This window comes from Grammomys surdaster, unplaced genomic scaffold, assembly GCF_004785775.1.
Source record: "Grammomys surdaster isolate TR1022 unplaced genomic scaffold, NIH_TR_1.0 144, whole genome shotgun sequence".
NCBI classification, from domain to species: Eukaryota; Metazoa; Chordata; class Mammalia; order Rodentia; family Muridae; genus Grammomys; species Grammomys surdaster.
The window spans coordinates 1,792,990-1,809,901 of NW_021604602.1; the positions used below are offsets into that span (position 1 = coordinate 1,792,990).

Genomic DNA, 16,912 nt, shown 5'->3' on the forward strand with positions numbered 1-16,912 from the left:
CACACACTAACATACACATACACACATACACACTCACATACACATACACACATACATATACACACATATACATGCATACACATATACAAACACATATACACATATACACACATACACACACATACACATACATGCACATACATACATATACATACATGCATACATACACATACATACACACATACACACATACACACATATACACACATACACACACATACACACACATGCACATACACGCACACAACACTTACTTACACATGCACACATACACAAACATATACACACATACATACACACATACACATACATACATACATACACATACATACACACATACACACACATATACACACATATACACACATACACACATGCACATACATGCACACACACACTTACCTACACGTGCACACATACACAAACATATACACACATACATACACACATACATACATACATACACATACATACACACACACACATACACACCACACATACACACATACATACACATATACACACATACACACACATACACACATACACACACACACACACACACACACGAGAGGACATACATCCACCACCCAGCAGAAGTCCGTGACACTGCCCCGGAGTCAGACTCTGAATGTTTGTAGAGTACAGGAGCAGACTGTCAGAAGTGGCGACAAGGGTCATTGAGTCTGTGTTCTTGTGTTTCCTCACCTCTGAAGTGCCAGCCACTGTCAGACAGAACAACAGATTTTTCTAGAACAGAGAAACATCCCAGCGTTAAATATTCACATTGATTCAAAGATACATCTGAATTTCAAAAAAATCTTAGAACGCGGGGCTGTGTTATTTCTGAACCGGAGAAACACAGGAGTCAGCAGTGGTTAACTTTTAAATCTCATTTTGCTGAGCTTCCCCACAGGGAGCAGAGCTAAGAACAACTCCGAGCCCAGTCCGCTCACCTGCTGCACCGGCGTGGGAGGCATCATGCTGGCCCTTCGAGTGGGAGAGGCGTGGGACCAACATCTTCCTGACAATTCTCAGTGTGGGTTGCCCTCAGCCAGAAAGACAGCAGTATACCAAAGAGGCAGAGCCAGCTTGGGGCCCACGAGCCTGGAGGAGGACCCCAGAAAATCCTATTAATTTTAAATATTGAGAAAAAGAGAGAGTGGGGAAGATTCAGAAGAGAGAGATGATGCTGATGCCAGGGTCCAGGGAGCCTTCCTGGTAAGGGAGTGGAAGGAGTCAGAGAATGGCCCATTTCTGGCTCAGTTAGGCAGCGAGGGGAGGTGAGAGGAGCCAGTGCTAAGGAAGGGGCCTTAGGAAAGATGGCTGCTGGGGTTGACCGTGAGCCAGGCTTAGGTGCGGACAGCTGGCACATCACATAGATCTCAACCTTGGAGCCTAGGCTCTAGACAGGAGTCCTCTGATGCCCTAGTCTTACCAGGGTTCACTGGGCCAGGCCTTTCAGAAAGAGGAGAGAAAGCTGCAGGGAGCATGGTCATCCTCCCTGGGTGCTGGTCTGACCTCTGGGACACATCTCTGTGAGCAAACTCTGTCACAGCTATGTGTTAGAGTTAGTTTTAACTGCCAACTCATCTCAGTCCAGAATCATCTGGGGAGGAAGAGATTGTCTAGATGACGTTAGGTATGTCTGTTGGGGATTACCTTTAGAAGACTGAGCCCACTCTGGGCGGTATCATTCCCTAGGTTTGGGATCCTGGACTATAGAAAGGAGGCTGGGTTTGAATGAGCATTCATTCATTCATTCATTCATTCATTCATTCATTCATTCATTTCTTTCTGCTCTCAATTGTGAATATGAATAGCTGCTTCAAGTTTTTGCCTCAACTTCCCCTTAGTGATGTACCTTAGCCTCAAACTATGAGCCAAATAAACCTGTTCTTCCTCAAGCTGCTTTTTGTTAGAACTGAAGTAAGATGTTAGTTAAGTATGGGGAAAGGTATTCCCTGTGGATAGGTAGGGTTGGAGTGGGGGACGGACACCGAACCTGAATGTTGGTACCCAATCCCAGCAGTAAGGACTGAGTTAGAGAATAAGATAGACAAAAGGCTTGATCGTCTAGGGCTGAGTTTTCAGGGGGAGAAGGCAGACAGTAATGTCAGAGAGAAACCCCACAGCAAAGATGCTCTAATAAGAACAATCTTAAGTGGATGAGTTAGCTGATACCTGACCAGAGCAGCCAGCCCCATGAAAGCCTACAGGGGGAATATTCTCAGAGAAAAGAGGCAGGGCCGAGCTGAGAGGAATATGGAGGTCAGAAGCAAGAAGAGACAGGAGAAAGCAGTTTACAGCAAGCTCTCCGAAGTGTGCCATCACCTACGACCTCCCACAACGTGGGAAGAGGGATGCTAGCTCGTGGATGGCTGCCTTGATCCCCAGTGACGTCATACCCATCCATCTTGCAAAGTGGATGCTGTCTTCTGCTTTGTACCTGGAAGGATTCTGAGCTGAAGAAAGAGGTTCTTTCAGGTTGAAATGGTTCCCAGTGAGGGTCCATGAGGATCCAGAAACATCTAAGAAACTGGTGTTGCCCTTCTAGGATCTGAGCGGCATCCACTGCTGGTGAGGAGGAAACTCTTAGGTGGAGCTGCCTGCAAGCTGTGCAGGAGACTCCGGGAATGCAGCTTCTGCCAATCATAGCCCGTGCTGGGATGGGCTGTTCGGTGACACACCTGCCTAAGCCCCACACTCTTGTAACTCAAGCTGGACTTGGATGGGAATGATCTCTCCGGTCTTTTGTTGTCCTCTCTAGGATAGAATAGACATCATAGCAGATTCACCCTCCTATGACTCTCCCTATCATTAGGAAAGAACCCAAGAGGGACACTGCCATGTCAGGATGGGCCAGGACGCATTGGTGGAATGTCTGAGATAGAAACTCAGCGCTGTGACCTTTATCCCTAAGCACCATGGCAACAGGGTCAGTAACTACAAGGAGGAACCGGGCTAGCATCTCCATCATTCGTGAGGAGTCAGACTTCAGGCCAAGCACAAGGAAGATTCAGGGTACCAGAAGGAGAGACGATTCCACCCTCTTTCCATCGGAGCAATGACCCAGCAGACCTTCCTCCCTTTTCCAGGGTTGAATTTGAACCTAACCTGAATGAGGAAAGAGCTCAGGTCAGAAGGAGGTTGTGGGGAGGGGGTGACTGTAAGGTGAGCAGGGAGGAGAGCCGGAGGAAAGAAAAGCGTAGGCGCTAAGCCGGGTCAGGGCTGCGGCCGGCCTTGGGAGCCCTTTGCTTCTCTGATTGATACTTTTCAATTATTCCTTCCCATTCCACTGACATTTGAAATGCTATTTTTTTTCCTCATAGCGATAACTTCAAATGCTTAAGTTCCCACAGTCCTGGTAGCGCTGTTTAGCTGTAGTAGTAAATTGCTTCCATGTCCAACATAATGGCGCTGACAGCCTTTTGCTAGGGAAATGAGTTCTCCGGTGGGACATGCCAATGATAAGACGTCCGGTTTTGAAATTGTATTTCTCTGTATCAGAATTAAATCTGGACTTTATATTTCTGGACTGCCATGCTCGTGAGCTGGCCCCTATACAGTATACCCCGAGACTGACAAGCAGTGCGAACACAGGGACTCTCTTGCCTAAATTGGATTGCTGCTTTTATGTGTCTTCCTGGTATTAGCTATTAAAATCTCTCAAACTGCGCACCCCCTCAGAGCCCCCTCTCTGTTTTCACAATTGTCACCCCCTTTTAAAAACAGTGATAGGGTTCTCCCAACCTGATGGCCAGACACCCACATATAACTATGTGTGTGTGTGTGATTTGCAGGATTTCTCCCTCTCTCTCTCTCTCTCTCTCTCTCTCTCTCTCTTTCTTTATTTTTACAATGATAATTCCCACCCGGAGGCTGAAAGGTATAAAATTAACGCTAACTTAGTAAGATGCAGTATTGATTTTTCTGTGATATGCAGGGAGCCTGCTTCTCATTACAATAGGGACAGGGTTGAGTGTCTAATGCTGAGAGGTTGTTATGGGAAACAGTCCTTCCTGGATGGAAGAGGGAGTCCAGACTGGAGACTGTGAGCCCAAACCTCTTTCCCAATTCTTTTGGGCTGTCACCTGTATGTCAAACCCGGGAGTCCTGGAGTGGAAGTCATTTAAACCAAAGTCAAGTGTCCCTTCATGCCCATCCTCTCCTGACGCTTCTCCCCGTGCTGGGTTTTGCCCATTTTCCCCTCTCACTGGTTACGGCTCTTATTAACATTCTAGGAACTGAGTGAATAGAGACAGCCCCGAGGGCACCCGCATATGTAATTTCATTTTAACCTAGGCATTAATTTGTTTCTTAAAATAATAATAATTCTCTTTAAAAAAAAAAAAGCACAAAATGATCAGCCGTGCCCAGGTAAGGATTTTTCTCTCGGATTGTATCCTATTAAGATCTGAGAACTGACTCTTGATCCCTTGATCCCTGTTTCAAAGTCATCCAGGTTCCCGCCGCCTCTTCTTCCTGGAAGATTTTATTATTGGCATTTGAATGCGGGGGATACTGAGAAATCTAAATACCCTTCATGAATTTGGTTTAATATTGCCAAGATCCTATCAAGCCCTGGTGAGGGGCGGTTCTCAGGGAAATGGCGGTCAAGGTTACAGCTAGGAGGAAAGCAAGACTGAACCAGGCAGCAAGCACAGAGAGGGTGGGGAGGACTTGGGGGGCAGCACAGCCTCAGGGCTGGGGCATGCTCTCTTGTTCCTGATTGACAGCACCGGGGGTTCTTCTGAAGAGGGCTTTTCCCACCTTCAGGAGCCGGTTCCTTTCTGCGGGATGCAGAGGACAGGCTGCAATCCCACCACAATGTAACTTTATAGCCGTGTTCCCTAAATGTCATTAATAATCAGGGACGTTGACTACAGAAGGGCAAGTTAAATCCTGTCATTGGAACAGCAAACAGCTTTAGTCAAATGTATTGGCAAAGGATTAAAAATGCATCAAGCATGTATTTGTCTTCTCTATGGGAAGCCCTTATTAATAGTCTGAAGAGTGGAAAGCTTCGTCCTTACACAATCAACACCATAGTCGTTTCTTTAAAAATATGTTTTAATGTGTGAAATTGCAGGATGCCGACGCTGCCATTAAAACCCCGCTCCGGTTCCAATAATTCCCCCACTTACGTTTCGTTCCTTTCCCTCACCCTCCTCCACCCGCATTAAAAAAAAAATTTTTTTTTCCTTCCGAAGCATATTTCACAGTGGTAAGGAGGAAGGCGAGGGTGAGGCTCCTGCCTCTGCTCCCCAGTGCTGCCTCTGCAGAGTGGAGGGGGGAGGGGAGGTGCTTCCTGCCGGGCATGCGCAGTAGGCCGGTTAAAGACCTCCCCCCCCCCTTCCTCCAGAGTAACCTAGACCCCTGTGGGATCCATCTTGTCGTTATGGGGGCACCTGCTGTATGCTTGGAAGTGAATCTGAGCGTTTTGCTACCTTCTTACAGCCCTGGTATGGCTGCCCCGGACTCCAGGCTCCTCAGCCTACAGGGACAGAACTCAGCTGGGCTCAGTTTCCCGTTTTGTGCACTCTCTCTGCTTCCCTCTCTCTGTCCTCTCTCACTGTGTCTTCTCTTTCTCCTCTCGTTTCTAATACTAGTTATGCTCCTGTTATTTCTGAGTTCCTACTGTGTGCCAGGGTCCCAAGCGAGAGAGCTAGGGCCTCTGCTTTGAAGACCCAACACCATTGCTCCTTGCCCAGGAGCCCAGATGCCACACGGCCATGGTGCCCTCTGTTCACCTGCACTGTGCAGGGAGGGGGCTTTTCACCTGAGATGTCACTCCATGCTTTTCTTCTCCAGGGCTGTGGCCCAGGCGAAGAGCTCCCTCTCCTACCTGGCACTCCCCACTCCCGGCTCATGTACCACACCGCCAATGTACTTGCTCATAGACTGTTATTGTCACATGCCCATGGGGTGAAAATCGATGCGATTTGAATTTCTCTTTCCCAGCCGGGTCTTTGGTAAATTGTTGTAGCGAGCTATTGATCTCTTATTGCAGCATGATTCTTAAAGCAGAATCAAGGTAAACGTAAGTCACACCGTGGTCTTCTTTACCAGATAACGCTTATCTAGACAAAGGAAGCCTCGGGGCTGCCGGCTCCTCTGCTCACCTCGGGGAGGAAGCTGAAAAGCACCTTTGCTAAAACAAAGCCAAACAAAAAGCTGTCGGTGCTGAACGGAAGGGAAAATTGCTTTCTTGTTTCTAATTTTGATTGAATCGCATCTGCCTGTCTCTGAACGGACTCGCCAAAGCAACAATAGGAAGCATTTAATGGTTCCTTTCACTTTTAAACACACAAGGTAGGGTTTTAAATAGTCGGGAGGCGATGACTAGACACACACAGACAGCTGATTTCCAGCTAGGATCCTGGGTGGGATGGAGCAATGTGCTTTTCATGAGAGCCCTCGCTTGGTGACAGCAGACCCAACCTTCTGCTGGGAGAGGATGGACCCCGAGTTGGTGACATGAAGCATCACGGATACCAATGTCCTCGGAGGCTGCTCTGGGCACTGGACCAAGCTCTAAGTGCTAAACTCACAATGAATCATTCAGTCCCTGCTTTCAAGGCCTCAGTGGTCAGAGCCCATTAAAAAGTTAGTGAAGCTCTGGACACAGGTCCTGGCATGGGTCTGTGTCACCTCCCAACTGTCACGGATCCAAATCTGTATCGAGTGAGGTTCTCTGGGAGCAGAATGGATAGGTGACACATGCCCACTTGTCTCTGTTCCCATCCTCATCCCGTTAAGTCTGAGAGGTCGAAGTTTAAGGAAACAGCTCATTATTGCTGGCACAATCAAATCTGTATTTTTTTTTTCTTTTGAGTTTTTCAAGACTGAGTGTCATTATGTAGCTCTGGCCTTCCTGGAACTCGCTCTATAGACCAGTCTGGCCTCGAACTCACAGAGGTCTACTTGCCTCTGCTTCCCAAGTGCGGGAATTAAAGGCAGTCACCACCAATGCCCAGCTGAGACAAGTGAATCAGAACTCTGCAGGCAGGCAAAGGATGTCACAATTCCAGCTTCAGAAAGACCATTCCAGAGTGTATGGACTAGAGTTAAGATATCTGAAACTCAGTGACAGCCCATGCTCGCTTTAGTCTGGTGCCCTGACTGAAGCCTTGGGCTTCAGTCTCTGCAACTAAAAAACAAAAAGAAGTCTAGAACCTCCGTCCCTCAGGGCCCTGAATGAGCTAGGTGCTGTCGTGGATGTCACAAGTGACCCATGAAAGTAAACTAGGCCACATGTCTCCATCAGTGGCAGAGGCAGTGAGCAGCTTGGCTTTGTCACTGTGGAGTCTGTTGGGTCCCCACTTACTCTGCAGTGACTGTCCTGTGAAAGGACAGTGTGGTGCAGGTTAGTGTCAGCTGGCATGGGAGAGCTGAGACTAAAGGGATTCTGGGTAGAATGGGAGTCTGTCTAGCTTCCCCGTGCCAGGTTGACCCACATCTCTCCCCACTTCACCATCCACCTCAGCTATGACTGTGTGTGGGAATTGAGCCTGTGAGGGCTCAGTGGGTAAAAGGCCTACTGTGCAAGCACGAGGACCTGGGTTTGGCTCCCAGCTCCTATGTGAGCTCAGGCAGGCGGTGTGCACCTGTAAACCTGGTGCTCGGGAGCTAGCGACAGGATCTCTAGGCTCAGCCTTACCTACTTGGTGGACTCCAGGTCATGGAGTGACCCTGTCTCAAAGAATAAGGTGACTGGCATGTGAATAAGAACACCAAAGTTTGCTCTCTGGCTTTCACATGAATGCATGTGCACATGCACCTGCATACTTGAACATACACACATACACACATGTGCACACATGTAAACACACATACACATGCACACATGCATGCACACACATACACACACATGCACACACATACACATGCACACACACATGTACACATGCATGCACACACACACACACACACACACACACACACACACGTACATGAGATCACCACTGGAGTGGCCCTAACCCAATGGGCTAGTGTCCTGTAAGAAAAGGAGACAACATAGACTGTGAAGTTGCACACAGGGAGAGGTGTCATGGACAAACCACAGGAGACTGGACCCTACTGACACCATGATCAACCTTGGACTTCCAGATGGTTTCAAACCTCACTGTCTGTGGTACTTAGTGTGGCAGCCCTGGCGAGCAAAGATTGCAGTATAGAGGGGGAGGGCTTCCAGAAATGCTCCTGGGGCTCCCCAGTTAGGTGAGACTGCTCCCCGTGTCTGGGGAAGGGTGGGTATTGGAGAGTCCTCCGTAGCACCACAGTACAGGACACAATGCCCAGGTCAGCCTGACTCAATGCCTGCTTTCTTCCCACTACCTCAGCTTGCAGGCTGCCCCTGGCCTGGGACGGGGGCTCTGTCTGCCTGCCTCCCAGCCTGCTGACTGGAGCTGGCTTCCTACTGTAATTCTGGTGGCTCAAAGGCCTCTCTGAGTCCTTGTGACCACTTTGGGGCCCTTTAAGGACCTTCTCCTGGGCTTCCCGCTGCTGTAGAACAAACAAGAAACCTGCTGTGGCAGCCAGTCGACTCCTTAATTAAGCAGTGCAAATGTCAAAAAAAAAAAAAAAAAGGTGTGAAAGCCGCCGGTGTGGTTATCTAACTCCCCTCAGCCCTCCCCTCTCGCTGGCTGTTATGACAGTATTGCAGTTGCTAGGAGCCTAGGAGCCCGGAGGAAGTTAGTGGAGATTCATCCTGAAGGCTTGGCTCCTGCATGAACCGGTCCCTAAAGCAGTGTCCCTCAGCCTTCCCAATGCTGTGACCCTTTAACACCGTCTCTCACGTCGTGGTGACCCCGAACAGTAAAGGTATTTTCACTTCTACTTTGTAACTGTAATTTTGCTACTGTTATGAACAGGCTGTAACTGTCTGATTTTTTTCCAATGGCTTTAGGCGACCCCTGTGAAAGGATCACCGACCTCACCCCACCCCCATAAAAGGGTTGTGAGCCACAGGTTGAGAACCACAGCCCTAAAGGATATATCTATCTCCAAGTCACTGCCTGTTTCTGGCTCACAGGACAGGTTTGAGTGTCTTGACTCTCCCTAGCTGTGCAGTTTTAGAGGTCGATTTCTCCATGCCATGGTTTGCTCATGTGTAAATAGGGCTCACAATAAAACTGTCTCAAAAGTGGGTGGGGGGCTCACAAGACAGAATTGTTTGAGAATCTTTAGCAGTTTGCTGCAGAGTCCTGGAGCTTTTTCCGCCCTTTTCTGTGTTTCCACTCAGGGCGCCCACGCCCACCATTCCGGGGCTCAGCCCAGCATCTGATTGGTCCCAGTTCACACCTGGCTCTGTGTACCCTCCATGCCACATGGGCTTGCTCTTTTGTGTCGTATTCTTTTCAACTCCCAAACGACAGGTTGGCACTCTGAGGTCCAGGGCCTGCTACCTACCCTAGGACTGACTGTCTTAAGTCACTGTGCACACTAGTGGTTTTCAGAACCTGTCCCTCGGAAGTCAGAAACCCCCAAAGCTCACTGGTGGATTTATCTAGGGCCGTAAAGCTTTTTAAGATTACCACATCGCACACCCAGGACTCTGTAGCCGTGGGGCCACACTCGCTGACGACCGTCTCTCCACACCCGTCACCTACTTATGTGAAGCATTCATCAGGTAGTCATTTGGGGACCCTCTGATAGCAAGAGCGAATCAATACCATGGAGCCCTTAGCCTGGCGTCGGCTCACGATCAGTAGGTTCCTGAGGACACTGAGGAAGAGGCGGATCCCCACAGCCATGGAGTAAGTGCATCAGATCTGGAGTGCTCGCGGACTCTCAGAATCCAGCTCTCACCGTGGACCTTCCAAATCATGGCCATCAACCCTCTACTGTGAGATGTGGGAAAATCTGGGCACAGACAGACCTGGGGATACAGAAAGGCCTGTCTGGGTCCTCACTCAGCTCGCTGCCTTTCATCAATGTTTCTGGGCTTCAGTTCTTCATGTGTAGAATAGACAGCGCTTGCTTTCTAGAGGACTCAATGGGGCTGTTTCCCTTCTCTCTCTTCGAGGATTCTGAGGTATCTTAGCATCCTCACTTGGGTAAGTGAGATACTCGCTAGTCCATCCTCCAGCCTGGAGTCTGAATTTGTTCTATCTTCACCCACATCTTCGTCCTCTGGCCCTTACTGACTATGTTAAGGAGTGTGGTTCAGATGGCAGAGGTTATATGTATACCCAGCAGCTGTGAGGAGCAGAGGTCGGAGGGAGCAACATCAGAACCGTGGGGGTGAGTCAGCATTGGAACAACGTTCTGAAGAGTGTCATGATGTCAGAGGAGTGTCATAGTGGCCTAAGCCCCTCTTCCTCTCCCCCCTCTTCACACCCATCCCTTCTTTCTCCTCCTCTTCAGGATGAGGTTAAAGTTGGAGGCTGTAGAAGACAGATCTCAGGGGGTTCTGAGTGTGGGTGGGAAAGAGAAAAGATCAAATTAAAAAAGGATCAAAGTATCAATTCACATCTCAAGACTAGGCAGTACTTTGGGAAGGATGCAGTCAGAATGGGCATCTCTGTAAGCCCCCCAGTGTCAGAGTTCCTATTGACCTTGACTTTGCCTCTCTGTAGTTGACAGAAGCATTTAGTGTCCCTTTAGGGTTCTTTCTAGACCCATCTGTCCCTCTAAACACTCAGTAGACAAATGTCTAATCTTTACTTCAGGCAACAGTCTCCAACTTGCCTCTCTTCCCTTCCCTTTCAGCAGACAATTAGAGGAGTTGGCAGGGGAAGGGCACCCAGGGGCATGTAGAGTTGTTCTCACTCTGAGAACTTAGAGATGAGCCCTCAATGCTGTCTGGCTTCTGTCTTCCTGATGCCTTCCTTCCTTCCATTGAATAGACTGGGTTTCATTGTCTCTAAGCTATTGCAATCCACCTGGTTCTTTTGGAGCTCAGTGTAGGTCTGCCGAGGCCAGGATCCAGTAGGCAGAGGTTCTTTGGGGCAGGGATGTGGAATGGGGTCTAGACCTTCGCAGGTGTCTGTGGAGTAAGAACAGATCACCATGTTCACTGTCCCGTGGCTGTGCAATTGGGGAGGCTTTACGCATTCTACCCAGATAAGAAACCCGAGGGACATAGAAGGGCACACAACCATGCCAAAGACACATGCTTGCATGTGGACTAGGGGTGCAATGGCCTCACAGTTGGCCCATCCTACCACTGTCTGGGGTTCAGAGGGGTATCTGGCATGTTTCAGGCAAGCAGAGGGTCAAGTGCTAGAGGCTCAGCTATGGCTCTGGCTAGGGTGGGGTAGAAATGGAAAACCACTCTAAATGTCCCTCAGGACAGTATAGCCAGGGAGCCTTCCAAAAGTCAGTGTACCAGAGTGAATAACAAGGCAATGGTGAGACCACATGTCACCGTAAAGAGCTGTTTGTCCTCTATTCTGAGACAGATCTGTGGCTGCCCTACAACTACGGTGCCCAAATGTTTTCTTCAGTAGCTCAAACGGCCCTACAGGAAGGGGCTGTTTTGACACTATCAGAGACTCAGTTAACAACAGAAGAGAACAATGTTTTCTTTTATGAAGCAAGGGTAAGAATAGATAATTCTTGCATTTTATCTTTACGTTTTGGTCAATTGAAAAGCAGGCAATTCAGTGATGATTTTTATATATCTGCCAATATCTATCTATCTATCTACTATCTATCTATCATCTATCTATCTATCTTGCTATCCATCTATCTATCTATCTATCTATCTATCTATCTATCTATCTATCTATCTATCTTGCTATCCATCCATCCATTCATCCAGTCTCTGTAAATTTACCCATCTATCTCTTTTTCCCTTTCTACCGTCTGATTTTCCTATGCCGCCTTTAAACATTTGTATATCTGTGGCATCCACAGGCCTGCATCTTACTGATCCAGCTATCTCCAGGATATTCCATGAGTCAGAGGCACCCCACTCCCTCCAGGGACTGACACCCCAAAGTGCTTGTGTTCCTGGCTCTGCCTTGGATATCATGTAGGTGGTCTTCCTTCTCTGAGCCTCATTTGCTCCTCTGCAAACTGAACTGACTGACTCTGCCTTACGAGCCTCATTGTGACACTGGGGTCAGCCAGGGTCCTGTGTGGGTGAGGAAGGGATCTAGAACAACAGGGGTGCTCTACCCATGGGGTGTATTCATGAATGCATTGATGAACTCAGCTGGCCAAGCTGCAGGGCCCTCCTATGGCTTGTCCAACACTGGAGTTCTGGGGAGTCTGAGGGCAGGGCAGTCCAGTCTTAGCTCTGCAGTTTCAAAGGGATGCTAATAAACAAATGTCCTCCTTGGGTTGTGGAGGGAACAGTGGAGGAGCAGGCAGAAGAAGGTACCTGGCATCTCTATTCCTGGCTGTTCCTAGAGACTAGAGATTGCTCAGAGGGTCAGAAGTGTGGGTCCCTGGGGTAGGCCATGATTTAAACACAATCATGAGATTTCTTGCTGTAATGGATGGACAGCAGCTTCTCTAGAGCAGAGAGTAGTCCTGAGCTGGAGACCACACTGTCTCTAGTACTCTGAAAATGGGCTTCAGTGTCCAGCAGGTAGGTTTGTCCATGTGTGTATGGAACTCGTGTTCTGGTCCCTTTCACACGATCTACCTGATAGGCTGCGTGGCAGGTATGTTCCACTCTCCAGAAGTGCCCTGGGGATTTGGAAGGAAGCAGGGACTTGCCCGGGCCCCCAGGTGGTTAGTGCTGGGACATTTAGAGCCTTCTTTTCCTCTTCCCCCCTTCCCATGCCATAGGCTTCTCCTTCCTCATGTGCTCGCCACCCACGCTGCTGAATGTTCTCACGACCTGTCACCTCAACCGGCGACTGTTGACCTTGGTGTCCATTCTGAAGAAGATGGCAGTGCAGAATACAGGCTGGGGACTTACTGCCAGCTCTACCCAACCTGTGGCCCCAGGAATGCTTGCTTTCTGCCACCATGAAGTGGACAGTAACGGTGGCTCTCCCTCATCCAGTTGATGGGAGAGCCACCCCTGTAAACAGCATGTGTCAGGACATGTTGCCTTTCACTGTGTGTGGAAGGGCAGCATCAGGGGGAATGTCACCACTGATATTCCACAGAGTGTATGTGTGTGTGTATGTGTGTGTGTATGTGTGTGTGTGTGTGTTGGTGAGCTTGCCAGTATTTTTCCCAAATGGAAATGTTAGACACAAAGCCCAACAAATCAGAAAAAAAGGGAACTTGACTTAAAAAAAAATAAAAGCAATAAAATTTAGCATCTGAAGTTGTTCAGTGACAGATATTCTGAGTTCAACCTCTTTGAACCGGGGAAGGAGTGGCTGGGAGCATTGGAGGGAGACTCAGATTCAAATGAACAGGGCTCTATTTCAGCTTAGTCGTCGGGTGTATGGGGTCCTTTTTTTTTTTAAAGAATATAAATTCCAACCATGTTTTGTGTGAAGGGTCTCAGTGCATACTGACATTGTGAGTGTCAGCCCCAGATCACTTTAATCAGAGAGTGGATATGCATGATAAAACGGATAAGGGACTTTAATCAAAAAATCCGCTGGCCTGGAAACGTGACGCACTCCGCCAAACACACTTCATCCCACATTCCTTGTGCCTCTGCCAAGATTCTATTTCATGAATATGCATTTGACATGATATTACATTAAAATGTGACATTGGTGTACGGGGTGGGGGAATTTAAAATCACAGCCCCCACCACATATGTGTGTATCTGTGCACATGCATGCACATGCCCACACCCCATGTACACACGGACCCTCATACCTGTATATAGCTACCTACTTTGCAAAGTTCCTGTCAATTGGATGTTAAGGTAGCAACGCGATTCCCCCCCACCATGCATCCTTGAGTGCTGAATATTGGATTTCTAAGCCGTTCCGTCCTTGTGAGAAGCTAACCATAGTAGGCAGGGGGTTTTGTGTCAGCTCTACCCAGGAATGCCCTGTGCCATTTCCAGCGAGGGTCACATCTCTGCACACATAACACTCATCTGGGAGAGGGCACAGGCTGCTGAACCGGTGACTTGTTTCTATTTCAAGGAATTAATTCTGAGCGCACTGAAGAGGCAGCTGTAAGCCTCCCTCACTTCAGCGACACTGGGATTTTCTTAGAAACAAGGCCAGGGGACCCTGGTGGAACTGTGGGCAGCTCTCCTGAGAAGACGCAGGCTGGTCCTTCAGCTTGCCTCAGTCTCTCCTGTCCTTTTCCCTTCCCTCCCTTCCTCTACTCTCCCCCTCCTCTCCTCTCCCCTCCTCCCTCCCCTTCTTTCCCTTCTCATCCTCTCCCCTCACTTCCTCCCCTCTTCTCCCTTCCCCTCCCCTCCTCCCCTCTCCTCTCTTTTCCTCTCCTCTCCTCTCTTCTGTCGACTTTCCCCACCTCTGTCTCCACAGAGTCTGCAAATATTTGAGAATTTATCAAAAATATTACCGTGGCATAAAAAACTAAGCAACTTCAGGAACGCACATGTGTTGCACTGATGAATGTTGAAGACACCATCAGATCTTGTCCCACATCTCACGGAGCCTCTCCCGTGGATGGTGTTTGGCAAACACAGATCCCTCTAGAGCAGTGCTTCTCAACCTTCCTAACACTGTGACCCTGTAATACAGTTCTCCATGTTGTGGTGACCCCCAACCGTAAAATTATTTTCACTGCTACTTCAGAACTGTCATTTTGCCACTGCTATGAGTCGTAATGTAAATATCTGTGTTTTGCGATGATTTCAGGGGTTGTGACTCACGGGTTGAGAACCACTGGTTATCAGAGGACGAAAGGCTCCACAATGGTGTTTGCTTAGAAATGGGCTGTGCGTTTGACTCCCCACTGAGCTGGGGGTCTCTGGCCGCCCTGGGGCAATGCTGGTGGCAAATGGCTAGGATTGGTACTTGCTGGACATTTCAGCTGTGAGGATACAGTGTGATGTTTCTGGGCTGTCACCAGGGGCTCTCAACCCGTCAAATCTCTTTCATCCAGAGTGGACCCGCGAGTGTGTAGTGTGTAGCATTATGTCCTTCCACAGATGCAATCCACACCCACGCAGGACCTCAGAGCACGGCCTTCCCAGGATGGAAGCAGGGTGGTGGGAGATGGGATTGTTTAAGGTCATGCAGACAGATCCATCCTGGATTTAGGGTGTGCTTGTAAAAGACACAGGGAGGGGGCATCCCCCAGATGACGATGATAGACCGCAGATGCTGGACGTGTTCTGGACCGCCTGGCCATCAGGCTTTGGAGGAGGGAAGGCCACACTCAAGAGGCTTCTCAATGAGACCAGCCTCATTGTCTCCTTGATTTGTTTTCCAGCCAACAGATGTAGCACATAGTCCCAGCCTCTAATGCAGACCCTGTACAGAGAGAAGGGAGCTCAGGGTTCCTTTACAGTCCATGCTTTGATGCTCATGGGTTTCAGGTCGGGTGGGGCAGGGTGCTGGACTGCTCCCCCATCTGCAGACCCTGCACATCACAGTGTTCTCCTTAGTGAGGCACAGGAAGACGGCTTTGCCTCAGCTCTCCTGACTCTGCTCACAGGGGAGGATACAGTCTGAGTCAAGTGAAGGCCACCAAGCCAAACAAACAGTAGACAATGGACAGCAGAGAGTTGGCTCCTCCTGGAGGCCTCCGGCACAGAGGGTCCTGCAGAGTGACATAGCTGCTTCGCCTCTCTTATCTGACAGCGGGAGGTGTGGGTACTGGTTGGGTGGAGTGGGAGGCAGGGAAGTGGTGCCTGGAGGTCAGAGATGCTTGTCACGCCCCAGAAGAACTTGTCACTGGTGGGAAGATGGCTGTGGAGTGGAAGGAGATCAAGGAAGAAGAGGTAGGGTCAAGCACCATGCCTCTGTCGAGACATAGGTCACCTGACTGGTCTGGCTTTGCTCAGAAATCTCTGGGATGGATGCTTGTGAAGCTTCTAGACCATTCTAGATCAGCGACTTATAAGTCAGAGTTGTGGCTAGTATTCACTTCTGGTACCAGCTGCTCCATCCTCTGTCGAGAAGATGTGTGGTCTCTAGAGTCGCGTGTATGGAAGGTCCTGTTAGGGCCACCCTGCGGCTGGCCACACGGGCAGCATGGTCTGGGGCTTGTCCATCCCACTGAGCCCCATTTGAGAAATGTGTGCAATGCAGGGTTTGGGGGAGCAGAAATGAGGGTGATAACTCATTTGACAAGCCCAGGAAACTTCATATTTCATCAGAACTCTTGTTCAGAGCTGATTTTCTCTCCCCTCCGTCCTCCTCCTCTCCTTCCACCTCTCCCATCATTCTGTCTACCCTTTCCTCTCTTTTATCCCCCTCTCTCCATCTCCCCTCCCTTCCTCTCCTCTCCCCTCCCTCCCTCTCTCCCTCCTCTCCCTCCCCCTCTGTCCCTCCTTCTCTCCCTCCCCCTCTCTCCCTCTCTTTCCTCTCCTTCCAGCCCCCCTCTCTTGTCCCCACCACCCCATTATAAGCTATTTTGGCTCAACTCTGTTTTTTCATCCAAGTTAGAATCTGGCTGCAAATAAGCCTCATTCGAGGCCAAGACTGAAAAAAAACCAAAATGCAAAATGTTGACAATTCATAGATACGCGTCCATCAAAGCACATTCTCCATCAACAACATTCCCAAGTCGCTTCTCTGTAAAACTACAATTCAGCAATCTTGGATCTTCTATGGTGATCGGATGACACTAGGATGACAGACAGACAGACAGACAGACCAGAGGAGTCTGCATATCCAGGTTGCAAAGCCTTTGAGTTGCCTTTAGGGACTTGCTGACACGGGGAAATCTCTCTTTTTTATGGACTGACTTCTATTAATCAGTCCCTAAATTGGTGTTCCTCTCTTCCTCTCTTGTTCCTTTCCCTCCCTCCCTCCCTCCCTCCCCCCCTCCCTCCCCCCCTCTCTCTCCTCTTCATTCCTCTCCCTTTTTCTTTGCGTTCCGTCCAGCACCCCCC

The 16,912-nt window shown here is 49.2% G+C and overlaps 1 long non-coding RNA gene across 1 annotated transcript; it reads left to right on the plus strand.

The window, feature by feature from the left end:
* Window positions 1-9,764: 9,764 nt before the first annotated feature.
* Window positions 9,765-13,237, plus strand: LOC114618783. Its single transcript, XR_003711009.1, has 3 exons — window positions 9,765-9,850; window positions 11,866-11,983; window positions 12,748-13,237. It is a non-coding gene; the product is annotated as an uncharacterized LOC114618783 (long non-coding RNA).
* The last annotated feature ends 3,675 nt before the right edge of the window (window positions 13,238-16,912 follow it).